Below are 11,897 nucleotides of genomic sequence, written 5' to 3'. Positions count from 1 at the left end.
TATGACCATTATTAAAGGAGTCAAGAAGGAAGGCCTATACTACATGATAGGGGAACCTATAGCTAGAAGCAACAATACAGTTGGACAGAACAACATTTTGCAAAGTCCAGAAGATGCTAAAGCAATTCTATGGCACAACAGACTTGGACACTTAGCAGAAAAAGGGTTGCAAATTGTCAATGAACAACAATTGCTAGGCAAAGATAAAATCAGCAAGGTGGAATTTTGTGAGGATTGCATACTTGGAAAACATCACAGGCTGAAGTTCAAAATAGAGACACATAAATCTAAAGGTATATTGGATTATATACACTCAGATTTATGGGGCCCTGAAAAGACACCAACTCATGGAGGTAATACCTACTTTATGTCTATAGTTGATGATTTTTCTAGAAAAGTATGGATTTTTCTACTTAAAAATAAAAATGATGCTTTTCAAAGGTTTAAACACTGGAAAATACTTGTTGAAAATCTTACTAACAGAAGGGTTAAAAACCTAAGGACAGACAATGGTCTGGAATTTTGCAACAATGAATTTGATATGTTTTGCAGAGAAACAGGTATTCAAAGGCATAGAACAGTCAGGCTAACACCACAACAAAATGGTGTTGCAGAAAGGATGAACGGAACCATTCTGAACAAAGCCAGATGTATGTTAATACAATCTGGTTTGTCCCATGGTTTCTGGGGAGAGGCAGTCATGACATCTGCTTATCTAATAAACAAATGTCCCTCAAGTGTTATTGAATTCAAAACACCTGAGGAAAGGTGGTCTGGTAAACCACCTGATCTCTCAAATTTAAGGGTATTTGGTTGTAGTGCTTTTGTGCACCAAAGTGTTGGTAAGCTTGAACCTAGAGCTATTAAAGGAGTGTTTCTAGGATATCCTGAAGGAGTTAAGGGCTATAGAATCTGGCTAAGAGAAAAGGGTGGATTTAAAACTATTATTAGCAGGGATGTTATTTTTAAAGAAAATGAATGTCCTTGTTTACTTAAGACTAACCCTGCAGGTACAGTAGAAACTAACCATGCAGGTACAATACAGTTTGACCCTACTCCATGGAGGCTAGATGATCAAGAAGAACCTGATATAAATCAGATGGAACCAGCTAGAAATGAACCTGATCAGGATCAGGTGGAACATACAGAAAGCTCTAACAGAGAAGAGACACAGAATGAAGAGCAACAGAGAGATGAAAAGGAGGTTATTTGTAATATCCAGTACAAGTATATTATTTTTGGTATATTATTGTGTGTTTTGATATGTTATTGTTGCATTAAATAAAATATGAATATTATTAGTATTTGCTAAGTACAATTATATAGTTAATTAGATTAAGTATTAATTTATATTAATTATATTAGAGAATAAGTTATTAGTAAATAGTTGTATGATTAAGTGATAAGATTTGTTATACATGTAATAGGAATATAGATAAAAATTAGTATACTATTTTATACGTATAGGTTTATTAAATAAATAAGACTAAAGGTATTTATAATAGGAATATATATATATTTTGTATAAGCTTGATAATAAAATATATATATATATATTTATAAAGGCTATAGTAATAGATGAATGGAGAGAGGGACACGTGAGAGTGAGAGGAGAATGGGGAAGTTAGTTTAGGATATTTGACTTAGTTGAATTTAAATTTAAATTATGAGGAATTTTATATTAGTAATTAATTAATATTTTATTCCTTAAAAAAAAAAAATAAAAGGTATAGCTGAGTTTAAATTTTAAATTCCTAGATTTTATCTAATCAGTTGAATATATACGATATGGTTTTACCATTCAATGAAGCGATGAACACAAATTTCAGTCTCTACTTCTTTCTCTCCACTTAGATAATTCTTAAATCTCTCATAGCCTCTATCACACCAAATTACAGCATAGCATAAATTGAAGCCTCTATCACAGTATTCGATTTCTAAGGTAAAAACTTTTACTGTCTCTTAATTAATGTTAGGGTTGGATGTAGGTTTTTCGTAAGTGTGTTTTATTTTCGTTTCCAGAGAAATAGGTTTTCATAAAACTACCATATTTCTCTCCCCGTATGTCCGTTTTCAGTGATCTAGGTACCGTTTTAAAGATAATTTAATGTTCTACATTTTTTATGAAGAAACTATTTCCTAATTCTGATTATTTCGATGTCAAAAAAATTCATGTTTTACACTGACTTTCGAATTACAGTTTTTTTTTAAATTTCTTTTCGATATTGCCTTAGTAAAAGTGTGATATCTCTCTCGATATCTATTATTTTCAAGCGATTCTTGTACTGTTAGAAAGATAATTTAATAATCCATATTTTCTTTGAAGAAACCTTTCCCTAATTCGTTGTTCTTACCAGTCAAAAGTTAGTATCTTTACTCGGTTATGATATTTCGTTTTAAGTTTTGTTTCAGAAAAAGTATCTTCAGTAAAAATTCAATATCTCTCTCACTTTTGATCCATTTTAAAAGATCTTTATCTCGTTTTAAAGCTTAGAAAAATAGCTACATTTTTTATGAAGAAAGTATTGTTTAGATCGGGGTGTAACTATTTTATAAACATTTATTTTTGGGCTGTATTCAGAAATCGGCGTGATCCAGAATTTTAAAGAAACTGTTTTGAGAAAACATGCATAACTCCTAGGTTATAGCTCTGATTTTGATGATCTTTATACCGTTAGAAAGGTCTTTCAATTAACTAAAAACTTTGTGAACAGTAGGACTTCTAATTCAAACATTTTATAAGTAAAATTCTAGGCTAAAGTTGCTGTACAGTAAGAGTAATAAATATATTGAGTTTATCGGTGGACTAAGGGTTTCGTTAAATGTTATAGGGCCTAGAAGGTATCGTAGGAGTTAATTACAGCGGAGTTGAGGTAATGAAAAATAATTATACTTTATACTTGCTTTTTATATGGTTTGAGTACCTAGTATGACTGCTTGAATAAATTGTATTGAAACTGTGGAATGTGATAGTTTCAGTGAAATATTAGTGTTTTGTCGATGGATTGTATATGGCTGTTTAATCATGTTCCAGGTACTTGGAAGTGGTTGGAAACCACACATGTATGGTGATGTGGTAAGTGAGGCAGTGTACGTAAGGGTGCACTGGTTATTGGTAGTGTGTTCTGGTTAAGAACGTAAGACACTCCAGATTTGTATGGAAGCTGGAGTGTGAGTGTGTGGTATTTCAGTATTTGTGTGGCTGCCTCTATTTATACTTATAATTAGTTTGTTGTATGTTTGATGTATATGTTTGTGCTATGATGTGTGAATGCTGGTACATAGTATTTTGTTTTTCCTTACTGGGCTTTGTAGCTCACCCCTTATTTACCCCCTATGTGCAGATAAGTAAGCCTGTAAGCTTTCGGTGACAAGTTGAGTCTGGGCAGCATGGGGTGTATCTCGTGTGATCATGTAACTGCGTGTGGTCTTGGCCATCTTCCGCTGAAAGTTTTTTTTTTAATTTATTAAACTTATCGAGGATGTTGTCGTTTAAATTTTCTATTACTTTTCCCTAAGTGGTAATACTTTATTTTCAACTGGGTACCCATGTTTTGAAAATTGTTAGTTTTTTTTAAAAGGCAACATTAGTATCTTAACGCCAGTTTATTTATGGCATCTTATTTTACATAAGTAAGGGCGTTACAAATGGTACCAGAGCCACAGTTACATTGATCTTGAATTCACGCGACATACACACCATCGCTGCAAAGGATCAACTTGTCATCAAGTATGTATGCTTTATATATGTTATGTCTTATATGTTAAATTTGGTTTAGTCTTTATCTTTTAATTTTCCTTTAGTTAGCTAGAAGTTTAGGGTATGGTTAATCGAAACAATTAACTGATTCTTCGGAGTTAGAATTTTAGTATAACTCAAACAATTTTCTTATTAGTGTAATTTTTTTTTATGAGTGAAGATTATTTATTTATTTATTTATTTTACATGGTGAATTGTTGCTTGATGATTTACGTTTTTTTTAAGTTTATATAATTTAGTGTATAGATATTTCATTTTTGAGTGAGATACATTTTTCGTTATTTTTCTCACCGCTACCATCTCCTTTCTTTTGAAGAACAAGTTAAGGGATTTGATGGAAAACGGTGAACCCAGAAGATCAACCCGGTTGAATGAAAGAGCGGCTGTAAGAGACCGAGCTAGAGGTCGAGGGCGAGGAAGTGCTCGCGGTCGAGGTCGCGGTCGAGGCAGGGGAAACCAGCATGTCCCTGCCGAGGGGGTGATCCAGGAGAATCAAAATGCCCCTGTAAATGGACAACAACCAGGTCAAGGTGGGGGCAACCACGAAGTCCCTGCTGGGGTAGTTGGTCAAGAACACCAAAACGCCCCTGTAGTGGTGCCACCACAACAAGAAGATTTGGCGCAAGAAGTTGCTCGTCTCAGGGAAGAAATTAGGAAGCGAGATGAAGAGGCTCACAACCGTCAAGAACAACCTAATCAAGGACAACATCGATTTTTGCCGGTGCAGTACATGCCTGTGCCGGAGGGTCGATGGGAACCAATATATGAAAGGTTTCGCAAGCAACACCCACCAAATTTTGAAGGGGGCTCAGATCCAATGGAAGCTGAGGAATGGTTAAGAACAGTGGAAGGTATTGTTGAGTACATGCGGCTCGGTAACGGAGATAGTGTAGCTTGTGCTGCTAGTTTATTGAAAAAGGATGCCCGCATCTGGTGGGATGTTATTAAACAAACACGGGATGTGGCCGCAATGACCTGGTCTGACTTTGTACAAGTTTTTAACAAAAAATACTACAGTGAAGCAATACGCTCAGCTAGAGTTAATGAGTTCACGAACCTGTGGCAGGGTAAGTCTACAGTTACAGAGTATGCTCGCCAATTTGACAGATTAGCAAAGTTTGCCACAGATCTGGTTCCTACTGAGTTTCTGAGGATTCATCGTTTTACTGAAGGGCTCGACTCCCGAATAAGTCAGGACATAGCGATGTCAGGAGGAAGGGCAACCACGTATGCCGAGTGCTTGGAAAAAGCCCTAGAAGCCGAGTTGTGTGAAAGTCGTATACGAGAAAGACAATACGGCAAGGTGGGAGGCCGAAAGGCCGGTAATGGAGGTGGTGATAACAAAAGGAAGCGCAAGTAACCAACACAACGAAGCCGACAAGAGAAACAAGATAGGGTCCAATGACTACAAAGGGAAGAAGCCATATGTGGAGTACCCCCTATGCCCAACATGTGGTCGTAAGCATCCGGGAGAATGTCGACTGAAAGGCAAGACTTGTTACAAGTGTGGGCAAACAGGCCACTATAAGAAAGACTGTCCACAAAAGGGTGATCAACTCAAGGATGACAAACTTGTCCCAGCTCGAGTATTTGCACTAACCAGAGGGGAGGCTGAGACTAGTAACACTGTGGTTGCAGGTCAGATTTCTATCTCTAGAAAACTATGTACTGTTTTATTTGATTCTGGAGCTACGCACTCATTTATTGCTTTAAAGATGATAGATAAGTTAGAACTACCGTATGTAAACTTTAGTTATAAGTTCACGACGGAGTTGCCCTCGGGCGAGGTTATGATATCATCTAGAGGAGTGCGGGATGCGCCAATAAGGATTGCAGACAAGGAACTTAGTGGAGATCTGATAGAGCTGGAGATGTAGGATTACGATCTTATCTTGGGTATGGATTGGCTATCACGACATGGAGCAACAATAGACTGCCGAAAGAGGACAGTGACTTTCACCCCTGAATCTGGAGAGGCATTCATATTTGAAGGAATCAAAGTCAAGTCAAGCTTACCACTAGTTACAGCCCTGAAGGCACAAAAGATGATACGTGCAGGATGTCAAGCATACTTGGCCAGCATAGTAGACAAGTCAAGAGAAACCACCCTCAAGCCAGAGAATGTCCACATAGTATGTGAATTCCAAGAAATTTTTCCGGAAGACCTACCAGGGCTACCCCCAGATAGAGAGATAGAATTTGTGATTGAGTTAGTGCCAGGCACAGCACCAATCTCGAGGGCTCCATACCGCATGGCTCCCAATGAATTGAAGGAATTGAAGGCTCAACTACAAGATCTTTTAGACAAGGGGTTCATTAGACCAAGTTACTCACCTTGGGGTGCGCCAGTGTTATTCGTCAAGAAGAAGGACGGTAGTATGCGGATGTGTATAGACTATCGAGAGCTGAACAAAGTGACTATAAAGAACAAGTATCCCTTGCCTCGCATCGATGATTTGTTTGATCAGTTACAAGGGGCGATCGTCTTCTCAAAGATCGACTTGAGATCTGGGTACCACCAATTGAAAGTCCGAGAGGAAGATATAGCAAAGACGGCATTTCGAACACGGTATGTGCATTATGAATTTCTAGTGATGTCATTTGGGTTAACCAATGCCCCAGCAGCCTTCATGGATTTAATGAATAGAGTATTCAAGGAATATCTTGACAAGTTTGTTGTGGTATTCATTGATGACATACTCATTTATTCAAGGACAATGGAAGAGCACGAGGAGCACTTAAGGCTAACTCTAAGCAGACTCAAAGAGCACCAATTGTATGCCAAATTCAAAAAGTGTGAGTTCTGGTTGGAGAAAGTGGCGTTTCTAGGCCATATAGTGTCCAAAGATGGGGTAGAGGTGGACCCTGCGAAAATTGAAGCAGTGAAGAGCTGGCCAAAACCAAAAACCGCAAGTGAGGTTCGGAGTTTCCTCGGACTAATTTGGATATTATAGGAGATTCGTTGAAGGGTTCTCAAAAATAGCCACACCATTGACGAATCAGACTCGAAAGCAACAAAAATTTGCATGGACAGATAAATGTGAGGAAAGCTTTCAGACATTGAAAGATAAACTCATAACAGCACCCGTCCTGTGTGTTCCAACTAACAAAGACAAATTTGTAGTATATTGCGATGCATCAAAGCAAGGGCTCGGTTGTGTGTTGATGCAGAATGAGAAGGTGGTAGCCTATGCCTCTAGGCAGCTAAAGGAGTATGAGACAAGGTACCCAACTCATGACTTAGAGTTGGCAGCAGTGGTCTTTGCATTGAAAATCTGGAGGCACTACCTCTATGGAGAGAAGTGTGAAATATACACAGATCACAAAAGCCTAAAATACTTCTTTACGCAGAAAGAGCTCAACATGAGACAGAGGCGGTGGTTGGAACTGGTAAAAGATTACGATTGTGAGATACTATACCATCCTGGAAAGGCTAATGTAGTGGCGGATGCACTTAGCAGACGCCACTATGCAAGCTTATCAATGTTAAGGGCATTAAAAGTGCCGTTGCAACAGGAAATCGAGAGATCTGGAATAGAGTTAGTAACAGGAAAGCTAGCTAACCTCACAATTGAATCAAATTTATTAGAGAATATCAAAGAAGAACAAGCCCAAGATGAGTTTTTAATCAAGAAGCGGGTCAAACTACAAAATGGGAAAGCCGGGGACTTCTCAGTTAATGAAGAAGGTATTCTACTATACAAGGCAAGGGTGTGTGTACCTAAGAAAGCGGAGTTGCAATCAAAAATCTTACAAGAGGTGCACACTACACCCTATTCTTTACACCTAGGATCAACCAAAATGTACAATGATCTGAAAGGTAGGTATTGGTGGCCGGGTATGAAAAATGATATAGCAGAATTTGTAGCAAAATATCTTACCTGCCAGCAAGTTAAGGCCGAACACGGAGACTGCGAGGGCTGTTGCAATCTCTTGATATTCCCGAGTGGAAATGGGAAGATATTGCTATGGATTTTGTGACAGGGTTACCGAAGACTAGCAAACAACAAGATTAAATGCAGGTGATTATTGACAGACTTACTAAATCAGCACATTTTCTGCCTGTGCGCACTAATTACAATGCAGAGCAATATGCTGAACTGTATGTAAAAGAAATTGTAAGGCTACACGGAGTCCCAAAGACCATTGTATCTGATAGAGGTTCAGTTTTTACCTCTAAGTTTTGGGAAAGTGTGCAAAGTGCTTTGGGCACAAAACTGAAGTTGAGTACAGCATTCCATCCTCCAACTGATGGACAATCGGAACGAACTATTCAAATACTAGAAGACATGCTACGAGCTTGTGCGTTGGATTTCCCAGGTAACTGGAGTAACTATTTGCCACTAATGGAGTTCTCGTACAACAATAGCTATCAATCTACAATAGGGATGGCACCCTATGAAATGTTGTATGGGAGGAAGTGTCGATCACCACTACACTGGGATGAGGTTGGCGAAAAGCGATACTTAGGCCCAGACCTAGTAAGAGAGGCCACTGAAGCGGTAGAAAAGATTCGAAATAGAATGGTAACTGCACAAAGCCGCCAGAAAAGTTATGCCGACGCAAAGAGACGGAATGTGGAATTTGCAGTGGGTGATAAAGTGTTCCTTCGAGTGTCACCTATGAAAGGGGTTATGCGTTTTGGAAAGCGAGGAAAGCTAAGTCCAAGATTTATAGGTCCTTTTGAGATATTGGACAGAGTGGGACAGGTAGCTTATCGGCGGCACGCCACCAGTATTAGCTGAGACGCATAATGTGTTCCATATTTCTATGCTACGAAAATACGTGTCATATCCATCACACGTCTTGAACTATGAAAGAATGGAGCTAAAGCAGGACTTGAGTTATGAAGTGCGACCAGTTCGCATTATAGAGAGAGGAACGAAGGAGTTAAGGTCCAAAAGTATTCCTCTAGTAAAAGTTCTGTGGAGCAACCGTTCAGAAAGGGAGACAACGTGGGAAATGGAGGGAGACATGAAAGAACAGTACCCCGAACTTTTTGGTAAGTCTAATTTCGAGGACGAAATTTCCTTTAAGGAGGGTAGAATGTAATATCCAGTACAAGTATATTATTTTTGGTATATTATTGTGTGTTTTGATATGTTATTGTTGCATTAAATAAAATATGAATATTATTAGTATTTGCTAAGTACAATTATATAGTTAATTAGATTAAGTATTAATTTATATTAATTATATTAGAGAATAAGTTATTAGTAAATAGTTGTATGATTAAGTGATAAGATTTGTTATACATGTAATAGGAATATAGATAAAAATTAGTATACTATTTTATACGTATAGGTTTATTAAATAAATAAGACTAGTGGTATTTATAATAGGAATATATATATATTTTGTATAAGCTTGATAATAAAATATATATATATTTATAAAGGCTATAGTAATAGATGAATGGAGAGAGGGACACGTGAGAGTGAGAGAAGAATGGGGAAGTTAGTTTAGGATATTTGACTTAGTTGAATTTAAATTTAAATTATGAGGAATTTTATATTAGTAATTAATTAATATTTTATTCCTTAAAAAAAAAATAAAAGGTATAGCTGTGTTTAAATTTTTAATTCCTAGATTTTATCTAATCAGTTGAATATATACGATATGGTTTTACCATTCAATGAAGCGATGAACACAAATTTCAGTCTCTACTTCTTTCTCTCCACTTAGATAATTCTTAAATCTCTCATAGCCTCTATCACACCAAATTACAGCATAGCATAAATTGAAGCCTCTATCACAGTATTCGATTTCTAAGGTAAAAACTTTTACTGTCTCTTAATTAATGTTAGGGTTGGATGTAGGTTTTTCGTAAGTATGTTTTATTTTCGTTTCCAGAGAAATAGGTTTTCATAAAACTGCCATATCTCTCTCCTCGTATGTCCGTTTTCAGTGATCTAGGTACCGTTTTAAAGATAATTTAATGTTCTACATTTTTCATAAAGAAACTATTTCCTAATTCTGATTATTTCGATGTCAAAAAATTCATGTTTTACACTGACATTCGAATTACAGTTTTTTTTTAAATTTCTTTTCGATATTGCCTTAGTAAAAGTGTGATATCTCTCTCGATATCTATTATTTTCAAGCGATTCTTGTACTGTTAGAAAGATAATTTAATAATCCATATTTTCTTTGAAGAAACCTTTCCCTAATTTGGAGTTCTTACCAGTCAAAAGTTAGTAGCTTTACTCGGTTATGATATTTCGTTTTAAGTTTTGTTTCAGAAAAAGTATCTTCAGTAAAAATTCAATATCTCTCTCACTTTTGATCCATTTTAAAAGATCTTTATCTCGTTTTAAATATTAGAAAAATAGCTACATTTTTTATGAAGAAAGTATTGTCTAGATCGGGGTGTAACTATTTTATAAACATTTATTTTTAGGCTGTATTCAGAAATCGGCGTGATCCAGAATTTTAAAGAAACTGTTTTGAGAAAACATGCATAACTCCTAGGTTATAGCTCCGATTTTGATGATCTTTATACCTTTAGAAAGGTCTTTCAATTAACTAAAAACTTTGTGAACAGTAGGACTTCTAATTCAAATGTTTTATAAGTCAAATTCTAGGCTAAAGTTGCTGTACAGTAAGAGTAATAAATATATTGAGTTTATCGGTGGACTAAGGGTTTCGTTAAATGTTATAGGGCCTAGAAGGTATCGTAGGAGTTAATTACAGCGGAGTTGAGGTAAGGAAAAATAATTATACTTTACACTTGCTTTTTATATGGTTTGAGTACCTAGTATGACTGCTTGAATAAATTGTATTGAAACTGTGGAATGTGATAGTTTCAGTGAAATATTAGTGTTTTGTCGATGGATTGTATATGGCTGTTTAATCATGTTCCAGGTACTTGGAAGTGGTTGGAAACCACACATGTATGGTGATGTGGTAAGTGAGGCAGTGTACGTAAGGGTGCACTGGTTATTGGTACTGCGTTCTGGTTAAGAACGTAAGACACTCCAGATTTGTATGGAAGCTGGAGTGTGAGTGTGTGGTATTTCAGTATTTGTGTGGCTGCCTCTATTTATACTTATAATTAGTTTGTTGTATGTTTGATGTATATGTTTGTGCTATGATGTGTGAATGCTGGTACATAGTATTTTGTTTTTCCTTACTGGGCTTTGTAGCTCACCCCTTATTTACCCCCTATGTGCAGATAAGTAAGCCTGTAAGCTTTCGGTGACAAGTTGAGTCTGGGCAGCATGGGGTGTATCTCGTGTGATCATGTAACTGCGTGTGGTCTTGGCCATCTTCCGCTGAAAGTTTTTTTTTAATTTATTAAACTTATCGAGGATGTTGTCGTTTAAATTTTCTATTACTTTTCCCTAAGTGGTAATACTTTATTTTCAACTGGGTACCCATGTTTTGAAAATTGTTAGTTTTTTTTAAAAGGCAACATTAGTATCTTAACGTCAGTTTATTTATGGCATCTTATTTTACATAAGTAAGGGCGTTACATTATTCAACCCACTGCAGCTCTAGATGACTACCAACTGACCAGAGAAAGAGAGAAAAGGACACCAAAACCTAATCCTAAGTATATTTTCAATATTTGGAATGAAGACATAGCCTATGCCTTCATGTCAGCCATGAAATCACTAAGTTCAGAACCTCAAACTTATGAAGAAGATGACAAGGCCTAATGCTAAGAAATGGTTTAAAGCTATGGATGAGGAAATGGTTTCTCTAAAGAAAAACAAAACCTGGATAATGGTTCTAAGGCCTAAAGGGAAAAGGATAATAGCATGCAAGTGGGTTTACAAGCACAAAGAGGGCAGATTTGTGGGAGAACCTATAAGGTTTAAGGCTAGGTTAGTAGCCAAAGGATTCACACAGAAAGAAGGGATTGACTATAATGAGATATTCTCACCAGTAGCCAAGTACAAGACTATAAGAATCATGCTATCTATAGCAAATCAATTTGACATGGAAATTGATCAAATGGATGTCACTACAGCTTTCTTACATGGAGACCTAGAAGAAGAGATCTACATGGAACATCTTAAAGGTTTTGAAGTTAAAGAAAAGAAGGACATGGTCTGCAAGCTGGTTAAGTCCTTATATGGACTCAAACAAGCTCCCAGACAATGGAATAGGAAGTTTGATGCTTTTATGCTAA

General features: G+C 36.7%; 2 long non-coding RNA genes across 2 annotated transcripts; both read left to right on the top strand.

Moving 5' to 3' along the window:
* The first annotated feature begins 1,658 nt into the window (after positions 1 to 1,658).
* On the top strand, positions 1,659 to 3,754 carry LOC133039935 (uncharacterized). The gene is made up of 3 exons (XR_009688883.1): positions 1,659 to 1,942; positions 2,832 to 2,873; positions 3,345 to 3,754. It is a non-coding gene; the product is annotated as an uncharacterized LOC133039935 (long non-coding RNA).
* A 5,556-nt stretch (positions 3,755 to 9,310) lies between these two features.
* LOC133031059 (uncharacterized) lies at positions 9,311 to 11,139 on the top strand. Its single transcript, XR_009684570.1, has 3 exons — positions 9,311 to 9,533; positions 10,422 to 10,463; positions 10,935 to 11,139. It is a non-coding gene; the product is annotated as an uncharacterized LOC133031059 (long non-coding RNA).
* Positions 11,140 to 11,897: the final 758 nt, after the last annotated feature.

This window comes from Cannabis sativa, chromosome 1, assembly GCF_029168945.1.
Source record: "Cannabis sativa cultivar Pink pepper isolate KNU-18-1 chromosome 1, ASM2916894v1, whole genome shotgun sequence".
Taxonomy (NCBI): domain Eukaryota; kingdom Viridiplantae; phylum Streptophyta; class Magnoliopsida; order Rosales; family Cannabaceae; genus Cannabis; species Cannabis sativa.
Note: the sequence above shows the minus strand (reverse complement) of the source record. Positions and strands in the feature narration are given on the sequence as shown.